The sequence below is a fragment of the Triticum urartu genome, chromosome 4A, assembly GCF_056163025.1.
Source record: "Triticum urartu cultivar PI428250 chromosome 4A, HENAU_Tu73, whole genome shotgun sequence".
Classification (NCBI taxonomy): Eukaryota; Viridiplantae; Streptophyta; class Magnoliopsida; order Poales; family Poaceae; genus Triticum; species Triticum urartu.
Genome location: NC_141876.1, coordinates 29,118,098 through 29,132,710, shown reverse-complemented (window position 1 = coordinate 29,132,710; position 14,613 = coordinate 29,118,098).

The window sequence follows — 14,613 nt, the reverse complement described above, 5'->3', positions numbered from 1 at the left end:
GAACGCCATTGCTGATGGCCTGTCAAAGTGCGCCGCACTTAAGTTACCTGTGGAACCAGGGACCTTTGTGCTCAAGCTGACTCAACCGTCCGTAACACCATCAACTGGACAAAGCAAGAAGAGGAAGTTGATTCCTGGTGACTACCTGCCGGCAGAGCTTCCCGAAGCCGCCGCCAAGAAGGTCCCCAAGATCAACACCGAAGGCGCTGAGGAGCGAGATGCTCCGGCAAACCCCAGGGTTTGTTCCGTTGAAGCAGAAGCTCCCGGCAAGTTTGTCGTGAGATGTCACGCTCCGGCAGAGACACAGCTTCTCGCCGTAGAAGCAGATATTCCCGCAGCAACCTCCAAGATCAACGCCAAGAGCGCCGGTGAGCCAGATGCTCCGGCAAGCCCTAGGGTTTGTTCCGTTGAAGCTGAAGCTCCCGGCAAGCTTGTCGCGGAACGTCAAGCTCCGGCAGAGACACAGCTTCTCGCCGTAGAAGCGGACGTTCCCGCAGCAGCAGAGTTGCCTTTAGTCCTTGTTGTCGAGCCACAGGCTCCAACATGGGCGCAGCAGATTGTCCGTTTCCTTCAGACGGGAGAACTTCCCGAAGAGCAAGAAGAAGCCGAAAGAGTAGCCCGGCAGTCAAGTATGTACCAGTTCATCGACAAGACGCTGTACAGAAGAAGGCTCAACGGTGTGAAATTGAGGTGCATTCCCCGGGAAGACGGACAGAAGCTGTTGGCAGAGATACACGGAGGCATATGTGGTCACCACATTGGCGCAAGAGCACTCGTCGGCAAAGCATTCCGGCAAGGTTTCTTCTGGCCAACAGCCCTCCAAGATACAACTGCACAGGTAACCAAGTGTGAAGCGTGCCAGTTCCATTCCAAGCAGATACACCAGCCAGCTCAAGCTCTCCAGACGATCCCTTTATCCTGGCCCTTTTCGGTCCGGGGGCTCGACATCCTCGGCCCCTTCCCCCGAGCTGTCGGGGGCTTTGAGTACTTGTACGTCGCAATCGACAAGTTCACAAAGTGGCCGGAAGTGGAACCAGTGAGGAAGGTGACCGCACAGTCAGCCGTCAAGTTCTTCAGGTCGATTGTTTGCCGCTTCGGGATCCCTAACCGGATAATCACCGACAACGGCACACAGTTCACGAGCCACGCCTTCATGCAGTACATCCAAGATCTCGGTGCCAAAGTCTGCTTCACTTCTGTTGCTCACCCAAGGAGCAACGGTCAAGTGGAGAGGGAAAATGCTGAGGTGCTGCGCGGGCTCAAGACCAGAACTTTCGACAGGCTGCACAAGTGCGGAAGAAACTGGATCGAGGAGCTACCGATGGTTCTTTGGTCGATCAGAACGACGCCAAATCGAGCCACTGGACAGACACCCTTTGCTCTAGTCTATGGAGCAGAGGCAGTTACCCCCACGGAACTCGTATACGGGTCACCTCGAGTGCTCGCTTACGATGAGCTTGAGCAAGAGCGGCTGCGGCAAGATGACGCGCTGCTCCTTGAGGAAGATCGTCTCCAGGCTGCTGTGCAAGCTGCTCGCTACCAGCAAGCTCTGCGCCGCTACCATAGCCGCAGAGTCAGTGCCAGGAGTCTCGAGGAAGGCGACCTTGTTCTTCGGCGCATTCAGTCGGCCAAGAATTCAAACAAGTTGATGCCGAAGTGGGAAGGCCCTTACCGGGTGAAACGAGTCACAAGGCCTGGCGCTGTCCGCCTTGAGACCGAAGATGGCATCCCAGTGAGCAACTCCTGGAACATCTAGCATCTTCGTAAGTTTTACCCGTAAGGCGCGGTTGTCGGACCCCGTCTGGCAACCACCTTTCTGTACGAGTCTTGCCGCTGTTGCATGTAATCCTCTGTACAGAGCCAGGCGCAGACCCTGAGCACCAGTAAATGAAGCGCTGCATACCCCGGGGGCTATAGCATGCATGCTAGGTTGAGTCTGAGTCTCGTCCTTGGTTAGGGTCGATAGTCCCTAACAACGGCTAACCCCTAGCTTAGAGGTCGAGTGTCCGTCCCTTTGCTTTTCCTTCGTTCGCAGGGCTCGCACGTCCTGGCCAGACCACCTGGAGACGAAAAGGAGAAGAAGGGCGCGCCGGCACCTGGGCCCCGGCAAGAACGCCGGGGGCTGCGAATGCCAAGGTGTCACCCCCGGCAAGCCATAGTTGCCGGGGGCTGCAATATCATATAAGTCTTTTATCCCTCTTCGTGCATCCTCCTATGGACTGGGGAATGTGAAACCGCGTTCCTTCCCGGGAACTGCCGTGCTCCCCCAACTCTAGGCCCTGGAGCGCGTTCCCGGGGCCAAGTTTGGTCGTAGCCGCGACAGCTAAGGGATGAGACAAGGAGGCCGCACCCACCTCGTTCCCGCCTCCGTCAAAGGCGTGAGGAAGGTCGAGCGACGTGGGAAGGCGGCAGGGCTTGTTGTCGGGGAATGGAATGCCTGTTCGAGAGATACCAAGGATTTGTTCCTTGGTGTGGGTTCAACCCGCGAGGCAAATAACTCGGCAAACGTCCCCTTTTCATTAAAAAACATCCCATACAGGTACAGTCCATAGAGGATGAAAAACATGAGGAGAGGATTACAAGTTCTAGATACAACTAAGGCCCGAGGGCTTACAATTAAAAAGATAAGGTGCCCGTAATCCCTTTCCTGTCCCTCTCTTCAGGGGGTAGATCAAGGAGGCGAAAAGGGGAAAGGGGCGCCAGGGCGAGCTACAGGTGCCAGAAGACACCAAGAGAACATCCCGGGGGCCGGACGGTGATGGCGACGCCGGGAGAAGGGTGCGAAGGAAGGGCGGCAGGACGTCAGTGCGCTGTCGAGGGCACCACGCCCTCGTACTCCAACCTGACGGCCTTGTCGCCAGCCCTCTTCCCCTTCCGCGGCCTCCCTACGCCAGCCGCCCAAGGAGACGCCCCCGGGGAGTTCAAGAAGCCGGCGGCGCGGATGGTGGGGTCGCCGGTGCCGCACAAGACAGAGCCCGACACCTAGTCGGAGCCGCCATCCTGCCGCCCGCCACCCTCACCATCACTGCCGCTCTCCTCCTCGTCACTCTCGCTCGAGGAGGAGCCTTCGCTATCGGAGGAGCTGTCCACGCAGCACTTCGCCCGGGTACCGAAGCACCCGAAGACATTAACGGAGAGGAGATCGCCCTCCATCAGCTTAAAATGGAGGGTGAGTCCCCCCGTCAAGCTGTGGATGCGGGCGAACGTCTTCCACCCTCGATCGAGATACATCACACTAGGGGCTGGGAACACCACGCGGACTCGCGTGCCGCTGATCCCACAGCCCCTCATGTGTAATCTCAGAGTTTCGGGCGGGTCCGACTCCATCGCGCTCGCGAACGGAGCAGGAAGCCGGAGGCGACGACGAGGCGCCCGGTGCATCTTGACGAAGAACTCGCAAGGGTCGTCCCCTATATGGACCGCCACGGGGAGAGGAGCCGCCGGCGGGGGCGAAGCTGGCGCGTCGCCCCGTCCGCCTCTTCCCCGAGCGCCTCGACCTCGTCCTCGACCTCGTCCACGACCTCGCCCCCTCCCTCTTCCCCTTATGGCTGGCTCTGCCACCACGAGCGAGGAAGAGGGGAGGGTGCGCTGCCTGGCGGCGACCCTCGCCGCCACCGATGAAGGCCCAGGATTCCCTTTCTCCATGGCGAATGAGAGAGAGGGGCGCAGAAGCTGAAGAAAGGAGGAGATGAGCTCGTGCAGGCTTCGGTACTCCCTTCCCGCTCCTTATAAAGGAGCGAAGTGGGAGCCCAGCCGCCCCGCTCAACGAATCAAGGCACAGGAAGAGCAGGGAGGTGGGCCGACCCGTCACCTCCGCTCGCAACGGCCCAGGTTCCCGCTCCCGCCGTCCGCGATCCCAAGTGCATGAGAGCCGCGTGGCGGAGATGCAGAACTGAGGCGACGGATGGGGCGGCCTCGCCCTACCCCGTGATCTCGGGGAGTGGGCGCTTCGGAAACCGCGCACCGGCCCCGTCGAGTAAATGCGCTACGCCCCCACGCCTACCTCCGTTTGGAGAAGAGGGCGTGGGCCATTCCCCTTCATCATGGCTTGACGCATGCTCGCGGGGCTCAGCCCCATGCGCGCGCGCCACTCGCGTCACCCACGACGCCGCGTTTGACGCGCGCCGTTCCGAGCGTGCGCAATAGAAGCGGAGAGATATGCGGCGTGACCTAGGCCGCGCGTGCCCGTGCACCGTTTTGGGCCTGGCCCAACAGCGCTCGCCACCGTGTCTGGCCCAGGCCCGAGGGCTCCTGTCGGTGTACTAGAGTAGGGGTACCCTTGTACCCCGAACTTGTGCACGGGCAGTCGCAGCGTCCCGCGGCAAGGCCTGCCAGGTCACCGCCAAGATTCCTCGTGGTCCCTCTGAAGACCATTCAAGAACAAAGTACTCAAGACAAGACCCCGGCAAGAGGAGCTTGCCGGGAAGAAGGCAAGACCCTGGCAAGAGGAGCTTGCCGGGAAGGCCATCAGAAGCGTCCCAAGACCCCGGAAAGAGGCGCTTGCCGGGAAGGCCGTCCGAGGCATTCCAAGAAACTTACCGCGGCGCGCTACGCGCCCCGACAAGGCCCGGTGAGCGACAAGCTCCCGGAAGCAACAAGTCAACGGCCGCGGCAAGGCGCTTGCCGCGGCAAGCCCCCACTCCACGCCCGCGCTCCAGCACATCCACCCACGTGTCGCTCCGGGGCCCCTTCCGAGCGCACGTGGCAGGGGGCTGTGCAGCTAGGGGCGTGCGGTGGCACGCAGGCGCTGACAAGACAACCATCGTGGCAAGACGGTGGCGTCCCTAGCGGTCCCTTTCGGTGCTATCTAGGCGACACAGACGGGCATTTAATGCCCTTGTCCCCTGCCGTCAGGGTTAGGTATGATAACACTATAGCAGCTAGCTGTGCCTACTACAGCACCTAGCTGTCCCTACCCACGGCACCCTTTCCATTTTTGCCCTTGGCCCCCATTGCTCTATGTCGGTAACCCCTTGAGTATAAAAGGAGGCCCGTGTGCAACGTAGAGGGGGTCGGCCATCTGGAGAGCTCTCGCGAGGTTCAACAATTCCACACACTCTCGCTCGCTCCTGAGCTAGAAATCAATACCAATCCACAAAGCAGGAGTAGGGTTTTATGCATCCGTGCGGCCCGAACCTGGGTAAATTGCTCGTGTGCTTTGCCTCGATTTACTCCTCGCACGACCAACCGCCCGCTTGCTTCGCCTCGATCTGCTCTTTGCACAACCTCCGCCCCCCGCCGAACCAAAAGGGACCCGGTCCGCCGGTCCCATAGGTGCCCGTGGATCAGAAACCCCGGCACACAATATCCTAGCTGAGGTATCAAGCTAAACATAGAAGTCCACGCGGAACTACTAGCGAGACTGAAATCTCTCTGCAAAACATAAATTAAGCAAACGTGAGTACAAAGGTACTCAGCAAGACTTACATCAGAACTAAGCTACATATGCATCGGTATCAACAAGGGGGGGTGGTGGAGTTTAACTGCAGCAAGCTAGCTTTGACTCAGTGGCTAACCTGAACTACGATTGCAAGCAACTCTTTTGAGGTGGCGCACACGAGTCCACATATTCACCATTCAATACACTACTATGGATCCGCTCTCGTCTACCTACGAGAGCACCATCCATAGTACTCACGCTTATCTTGCGCATTTTAGAGTATCCACTTTCACTTGTCTATGAACTGTTATAGGCAACCCAGAAGTCCATTACCGCGGACACGGCTATTCGAATAGATGATGTTAACCCTACAGGGGTGTACTTCTTCACACACACTCTCACCACTTACCGCCGTTTACACGACATGTACTCGGCAACCTTCAAGCGGAAGCCCAACGAGGGTGTCGGTCATGGCCTACCTAAACACTCAAGTCTCTAGTCCAGGTTTATCGCCTATCCAGGTTCCATCCGTAGGGAGTCCGGCTGAGGTTTCCACATACGGCCCCGAACGATGTGTACAGGGTTCCGAGACACCAAACGGGCGCCCGGCATGCCCGACCACGGTGTATCTACTGCAACATAGCCCACCCCTAGGGTCAGCACCACGCACGGCCGCCAACACATATCCTATAAACACCAGAAACTAGTTGCAACTCCTGGACAGAGGACAAGGGTGATCAAGAAGCCGAGAGGGTCCATTGGTTTCGGGCCCAATGCGTGGTAGTAACAGTTTCATGGATCACAAACACAGAACTCAGTTCCTGAGGACGGTTTCAATGAGACAAACCACCATGTACTCCTACATGGCCTCTCACCGCTACCTTTACCAAATCGTGTTCACACACTTAGCTCACACATTGTAGGACATGTTTACACACCTCTGGTTCATCCCCGATGAATCAGACCTGACACAACTCTATGCAATAGCAGGCATGACAAACAAGCATGAATGAGTAGGCACATTAGGGCTCAAACAACTCCTACTCATACTAGTGGGTTTCACCTATTTACTGTGGCAATGACAGGTCATGCAGATGATAAGGGGCTCAACTTCCGCAGCAAGTAACAGTAGAATCGTTGTTGTCCTAATGCAGTAAAAGAGAGCAGGAGCGAGAGAGTGGGATTGTATCGGAATGAACAAAGGGGTTTTGCTTGCCTGGCACTTCTGAAGATATCATTGGGTCTTCATCAGTGTCAACGATCACAGCGTTGGTACAACGTCTATCGAGAGGGGACAAACACCGGCAACTGAGAAAGAACTCAATCAACACATGATGATATGCAACAATATGATGCATGCTCATGACATGGAAAAATGAGTGTGTTTTGGCTAATGCAATAGAAAGTCATTTTAATTGAAGTGGAATTCAAAATTATATCAAATTCCAACTCCAAACCTATTATGAAATTTGCCCTAATCATGTTTCATCCTAATAAGTGAGGTTAACTTGCTCAAACATGCATGAAAATGGTACAGATGGATTCCTTGAATTTTTCTGATAATTTTTCATATATAATTTATTTCATTTGGAGTTACGGTTGAATTTCTATGATTTTTGGAAGTTTTGGACATTTTTTGAATTAAATAAATCATTTCGGATTTATTTAAAATCCAGAAAGCATTACTGCGTCAGCGTGACGTCAGAATGATGTCATCAAGTCAACAGCGTCAGCCCAGGTCAAACCTGACGCTGGGACCCACTGGTCAGTGTCTCAGGCTGATTTGGGTCTATGACAGGTGGGACCGGTCAACGTTGACTTGACCAAGTCAAAGCTGACACGTGGGGTCCACACCGATTAGCACTAATCTAAACAGAAATTAAACAAATTAATTTTTGGCGCCGGGGCCCACACGGTAGTGGCACTAAGGTGTTAGTTAAGGCGTCATTAGAGGCTAATGACATCGCCACGTCGGCTTTGCCGGAGTTAGGCCGCCGGCGATGGCCAGGCGCGATGGAGGTGCTCGAAGTCCAGCTGTGGTGCTTCGTTCCAAGCTTGGCTGGGCTCTCTAGAAAGCTGGCACAACGGTGCATCGAGTGGTGGTGGTTGTCGGGCCTGGGACAGCCGGAATCGACGCCGGCGACGAGCCTTGCAGCTGCCGGAGTTCGGGCGAGGCCGAGCTCGTTGCTGCAGTGGCCTAGGCGGGGCGGCGCTAGCACCTATGGCTCCTACGCGATGCGGGGAGTGCAATGGGCTCAAGCCCGGGACCATATGGTCACCGGAGCACCACGGGCGACGAGCGCAGGCGGCGGCGCGTGCGGGTGAGCGCGGTGCAGTCGCTACGACGCACGGGGAGAGAAAAAGAAGACGATGGGGGAGGTCAGTGGCTCACTACGGGGCGGCGCTCCAAGGCTCTTCTCGTCAGGTGGCTCGGTGGAGACGGCATATGGGTCAACAGCGGAGCTCGAGGTCACGTCGGAGGGGCACGGGGAAGGCTGTGGTCGCGGTGGTGCTCGTCGGCAGTCTCGGCGCCCACGAACAGAGAGAAGGGAGGAAGCAGAGGAGGGAAAGAGGTCCAGGGAGAGAGGGGAGAGGACGAGGGGGTCGGGGAGGGGGGGTGCGTGGCGGTGACCAGGCAGTCGAGGGGGAGGGGGCACGCAAGCAGGGAGGAGCCAGCGCGGCTCGCCGGCCATCGGGCACGCAACTGCTTCTCCTCCTGGCAGGAGGAAGAAGACAGTGCTGCCCCTGGTGAGCTAGGCTGGCTTTGGCCAGTAGGCCACTACAGTGGTGGGCTGCACGGTAAGGTTCCTCTTTTTTTATATTTCCTGTTTTCTATTATTCTACAACTTTGTGGCTTTATTAAAAATACTTAGATACTTCCAAAATTCACCAAACTGCTCATGCTCACTATATGGAATAAACCCAACATGAAACATTCCAGTTTGGGATTATTTGGACATTATTTCTTATATAACAAAAATAATTCCAACCCAAATATATTATTGATTTAAATCAAAGGCCCAAATAAATTATTTCTGTGACTCCCAAAATATTGGTTTGAATTTCACCTCATGCCAATATTTTCACAGAAAAATAGGAACATTTTCTTGGACTCATTTGATGAGATTTAAATGTTGGTTATTTTTAGAGGTTTTCTGAGGCTTGGAAAATTCCTCAATTCAAATTTCAATTGAATTTAAACATGATGCAGCAACCAAACTAGTCCAAGGCGAGGGTAAAGCTAGGGATGTGACAACTCACCCCCACTAAGCAAGAATCTCGTCCCGAGATTCAAGTCGTGAGGTAAGGAGATAGAGGGACACAAGCTAGCACAATCTTCACGATCCAGATGTCTTTCTTGAGGATATTGATTCATTGCGTCATCTTGATCTTAACGTCTTTGCTTTCGGGATCTTCATCCAGCATGATGACGGCAGAAAGAAATTCTACAGAAATCGATCTCCTCGGAGATCGAGCACTCAAGATCAACTCATGGAGTGAGATATAAAACATCTCTTGAGCTGAGACACGAAACACACATCAGGGGTGATGGAAAGAAGCGGATGATAAAGGTTCAAATTTGGTAGGCAACAATTCCACGCTTAAGTAGGATGATGCATGGTTTCAAAGTAGCGAGGAGATAATTGCCATGATACCATAACGAGACATCTTAAGAAAGGTGACTCGCAGAAATATTCCCTTAAGTGGCAAAAAGAATTACTTTTGATTCAGAGATCATTGAAACTCTTCATACCAGCTTAAGGCAATTTACAATTGATCGTTTGAGATAGCTCGAAGAGATGGCATACTTGGACTAGGATGGATGATGTGGACTACCTTTTTGAAGACAACGCAATGGATGATTTTTGCTTATCATCGGAGATGGATGGAACCCGTGGTAGGACCACTTTGAAGATGATCCTGATCAGTAATTACTAAGAAGGGTAGCCCGTAGTAGGATGACACAATGGCGGTGCAAGATGGGAAAAAAAATGCAAATGCTAGGAATGATTCTAGTAACTGGGGAGAAACCCAACAGTAGAGAGAGATTCCACTATTTGAAAGGTTATGGCATAATCGAAGAAACTAAGAACGGATCCCAATTAATGCCGACGATAAATCCTAGTGCTTGCGCGTGCTCTCAAGAATTTGAGCATTTCCGTATTCATCAAGGTTCTGCCAATATCCGTGTCAAGGATCCTGGCAACACAACATGCTACCATGATGAATAATGGTGGAAGATGCAGATGAAAAGGAAGATAACACTTTCTCAGATTTCACCTTAGTGAGGCCAAGGGATTAGAATCTAGATGATCGACCGAGAGACATTTAGCACTCCGCCTCTAATGTTCTCCTTGATGTGCTAGCGTAATCCATTCATAGATATGGTTTGATATCTAGAACATCAAGTAAAAGGTCGGACCTCGGAAGCTCAAGAATCCATAAGGAATAACTACGGAGGCAGATCCTGCGAGATCCTTATGGGGAGGTGACTAACTTCTTCAACCAGGATACTACAATAATAGGCCTTCCGGTTAGGTTTATTGGCCACGACATCCACATTACTGGTTACAGAGGGACCAACAATATAGTTCTTGGAGTACGTTCCAACCATCATATCTGCCCGAGATTTAGATATGGTTGGTGTTAGGATATTCTAGACTCATCGAGACTAGAAAGAAAATGAAAGTTTGCAACACAAATCGATGAGATGTCATTGCGAGATTCTCAGGAAATGGACTATGGTAGGAAGCTCCAAAACATGAGCCGGTTTTGCTACAAACCTGTGAACATGCTGTCCCAGACAAGCATGACCACATAGTAGTCTTATAATAAACACTACTGAGTCCAGATGGGGAACCATCATTGAGGATATCGAAGTCCTTGCGTAAGTCTAGCTCTTAAGAAGAAACTTCTTCTCCTTGAACAAATCAATCAGTGGCTTGGTGTGCTAGGGATTCATATAGAATGAAGGTTGCAAGTCTCCAGACCACAGAATACTTTGCACATATGCATGACTGACTTGGGATGGTTCCGAAGGAAGCAAAAATAAGCTTTCTAGAATTCACGGCGGCAACTTTCATCAAATGCACGTGAATTAGAGGAAGTCACTCCTTTCATCCAAACGTATACCTCATGAGCGGAACATGAAGGCAATACTTACCAAGTTTCCAATATTAGTGTAATGTTCAACATGAATCATGGGGGAGACAAAATGCTGCTGATGGGCTCAACAGCAACTCATCAAAATTCCCATATCACTAGACTTCCACCATCATGTGAACACAGTGATAGCATTGGTCAGACCAAAAGATTTAATGGTGTATGCTCGAGGAATCAACCATGAGTAAGACAACATTACAAACATCGTTGGTTCTGATTTGACTTGACGATAGCCCATACTCAAGTCAAAGTTTTGACAAGGCAATAGATCCAACAACTGATCACGAGGACCAATCTATGGAGATATCATCTTTCTTCAACACACGCACACACAAGGATATCCCTTTGGAATGAACTGAGCCGGACAAGCTTTCATCTTCCAACTCTCCAAGTTGTTGTTCAGCTTAACCAACTAGCTCATGGTATCCAACACAGATTCTTGGAGAAGGGGTGGTTTACAAGAAACCAACTTGATCACGAGCTCAACATAACAGTCAGGGGGCAACCTGGTGATACTTCCGAGGAAATATTCAGAAAATCACGAACCACCGATATGTTCCTAAGCTCGGGAACGATCTTGCTTTACAGAGCAAGACGATATGATCAAGAGACCGAGGGACTGACCCAATCCTAACTCATTGATCGAAGAGTGCATGAGGAAAAGTGGACTAGGTAGCACGATCAATCTTAGGATGATGATTCAATAACCAACACGCTAGGAAAGAAATTATTGTCCATTAGCTACCTAGCAACTAGTTGCTAGAAGTATTGATTTCACACATCATGGTTCACTTACCGGCATTCCGGTTGCGACAACACGGGACCGAGGAATGAAAAATGATGGTAATAAGTATCACTGCGTCAAGAATTCATGAGAGAGGGTGCAATTCTCATGACAATCCTGACATAAAGGGGGTAATACTCCAGGGTAGAACAGAGCAAAAGCTGGATTGGCATTTGTTCTGCAGAACACAACTACTTTGACCCAATCCTGGATATGGATGAGGTATTGGAGTTTGTTTCTCCTAGTCATTCCGGAATAGAATGGCTTGACGGACCACAAGAACAAAAGGGCATTGATGAACACAAATGCACACATACTCTTGGCTATCAACTGATAGGGGATGGTCGGAATACAACTAAAGAGGAACAACTCAAGGAACATATGATTTTATGAGTTGTGGATGCATAGATTAATATGTCGAGCAAAGCTCAACATTTCTTCCGGACAACCCATGCAGAACGGTAGGACTGGCAGAATCACAATATAGAATGGGGAACTCATCGAGAGCACTCTTGTTGTGATCTTTTGATCCAACAAACTTCTGCCATAAGTGGTTCATAGTATTTGGAAGAAGGAAATACCACGGACCTCGAGGACTAATGCAGAGGTTACTAACATCCTAAAGGTACGAGCAACACTATCAACAAGATGTAAGTAGAATGAATCTTGGGTTTAAGGACCCAGAAATAAAATACCTACTAACTAAATGGCATCACGGGATGCTTTCGAGAATGGTGGCCAGAATCGTCACACTAGAGACACAAAGCATTACTAGATTACTGGGTGGTTCCCTAGGACAACTAGGGTCATAATAATAGTTCCAACATATATATCGAGGCAATGGAATACCTCAACACACTGGTTAGTGTGATTAATCTGGCCCAAAAGACATCGAACACCGGAGAAAGGGATTTGCAGATGCATTAGATTGTTTAGGAACCTGGGATAACTCGGACAGCATAACGGCTGTAATTGCTCAAAAATATTTGAGACAACCTGCAAAAATGGTGGCATAACCACTTAACAACATCATATCAAGGTTCTGGTGCCAGCTATGAACATATGGAAGTAGTAGGAACTGAACTGAGGCTTGAACTCAACAATCCTAGGCAACTACGGTTTAGTAACACGTCATCTTGAGAGATAGAAGAGAAACCTAGTTCTTAACCCCGTAGAAACATAAGATGACTCAGATCAGAAGGTCATGAGGATAAGGAGTAAAAAGAGCATTATGTTCCCTTCCACAATCAATTCCCTTACATAACTAAAGCATTTCTAGACTCAACTTCGACCGGTTGGCTTGGTATTCCTACAGGCAGTCAGGCTCTGATACCAAAGCTGTCAGGACCCCGATTCCAAGTCACATCGATCTAGCTGGTAACACCTCATATCGCTTTGCGGCCTCACGCACGGTATCCCCACGGGTGTCGCCTTACCATGACCCGGGGCCGTTTGCGCCTTTTGGCTCACGTATATGATAGTGTCGCTAGCATCCATATGACAGAGAACCCGGGCCGACATGGCTAGTCGTGAACCCAAAGCGGCACTAACCTATGGGAACAGGCATACCTGAATCACATCGAGCATGTCGGTCAGCAGCGTGTGAATCCGGGTTGTAGCACTGGGCTAACAGGACTCCGGGGACCGGGGCTGTAGCAGGCTAGGCAGGACTCTGGATGTCACCGCGTGACAATTCCCCGGAGGGACAGACACAGGAACGAAGTGAAACACATGCCGGCCAGTCAAGTGTCCTGAGCAGTAGTGCTGGGCTAGCAGGACTCCGGTGAACCGGGCTGTAGCGGACTACTATGGCTCATGGAAGCACAAGACTACATTTCCCCATAAGAGAGGCTACCTAAACCACTAGGTTGTCGGATCCCACACATACCAAGCATTTCAATCATACACACAATATGCTCGATATGTGCACATACAACATGGCATCACCACATAACTCTATGACTCAAAGTATTTATTCATTAGGCTCCGAGGAGCGAGATATTACAAACATGGGTCTCATGACCCAACATACAGAGCATACAAGCAATAAGCACATGCGGAAGCTTAACTTGTCTGAGTACAGACAACTGCAAATGAACAAGGCTAAGAAGCCTGACTATCTACCAGATCCTGCCGAGGGCACAAGATCGTAGCTGAGGTATCAAGCTAAACATCGAAGTCCACGCGGAACTACTAGCGAGACTGAAATCTCTCTGCAAAACATAAATTAAGCAAACGTGAGTACAAAGGTACTCAACAAGACTTACATCAGAACTAAGCTACATATGCATCGGTATCAACAAGGGGGGGGGGTGGAGTTTAACTGCAGCAAGCCAACTTTGACTCAGTGGCTAACCTGAACTACGATTGCAAGCAACTCTTTTGAGGTGGCGCACACGAGTCCACATATTCACCATTCAATACACTACTATGGATCCGCTCTCATCTACCTACGAGAGCACCATCCATAGTACTCACGCTTATCTTGCGCATTTTAGAGTATCCACTTTCACTTGTCTATGAACTGTTATAGGCAACCCAGAAGTCCATTACCGCGGACACGGCTATTCGAATAGATGATGTTAACCCTGCAGGGGTGTACTTCTTCACACACGCTCTCACCACTTACCGCCGTTTACACGACATGTACTCGGCAACCTTCAAGCGGAAGCCCAACGAGGGTGTCGGCCACGGCCTACCTAAACACTCAAGTCTCTAGTCCAGGTTTATCGCCTATCCAGGTTCCATCCGCAGGGAGTCCGGCCGAGGTTTCCACATACGGCCCCGAACGATGTGTACAGGGTTCCGAGACACCAAACGGGCGCCCAGCATGCCCGGCCACGGTGTATCTACCGCAACATAGCCCACCCCTAGGGTCAGCACTACGCACGGCCGCCAACACATATCCTATAAACACCAGAAACTAGTTGCAACTCCTGGACAGAGGACAAGGGTGATCAAGAAGCCGAGAGGGTCCATTGGTTTCGGGCCCAATGCGTGGTAGTAACTGTTTCATGGATCACAAACACAAAACTCAGTTCCTGAGGACGGTTTCAAAGAGACAACCCACCATGTACTCCTACATGGCCTCTCACCGCTACCTTTACCAAATCGTGTTCACACACTTAGCTCACACATTGTAGGACATGTTTACACACCTTCGGTTCATCCCCGATGAATCAGACCTGACACAACTCTATGCAATAGCAGGCATGACAAACAAGCAAGAATGAGTAGGCACATCAGGGCTCAAACAACTCCTACTCATACTAGTGGGTTTCATCTA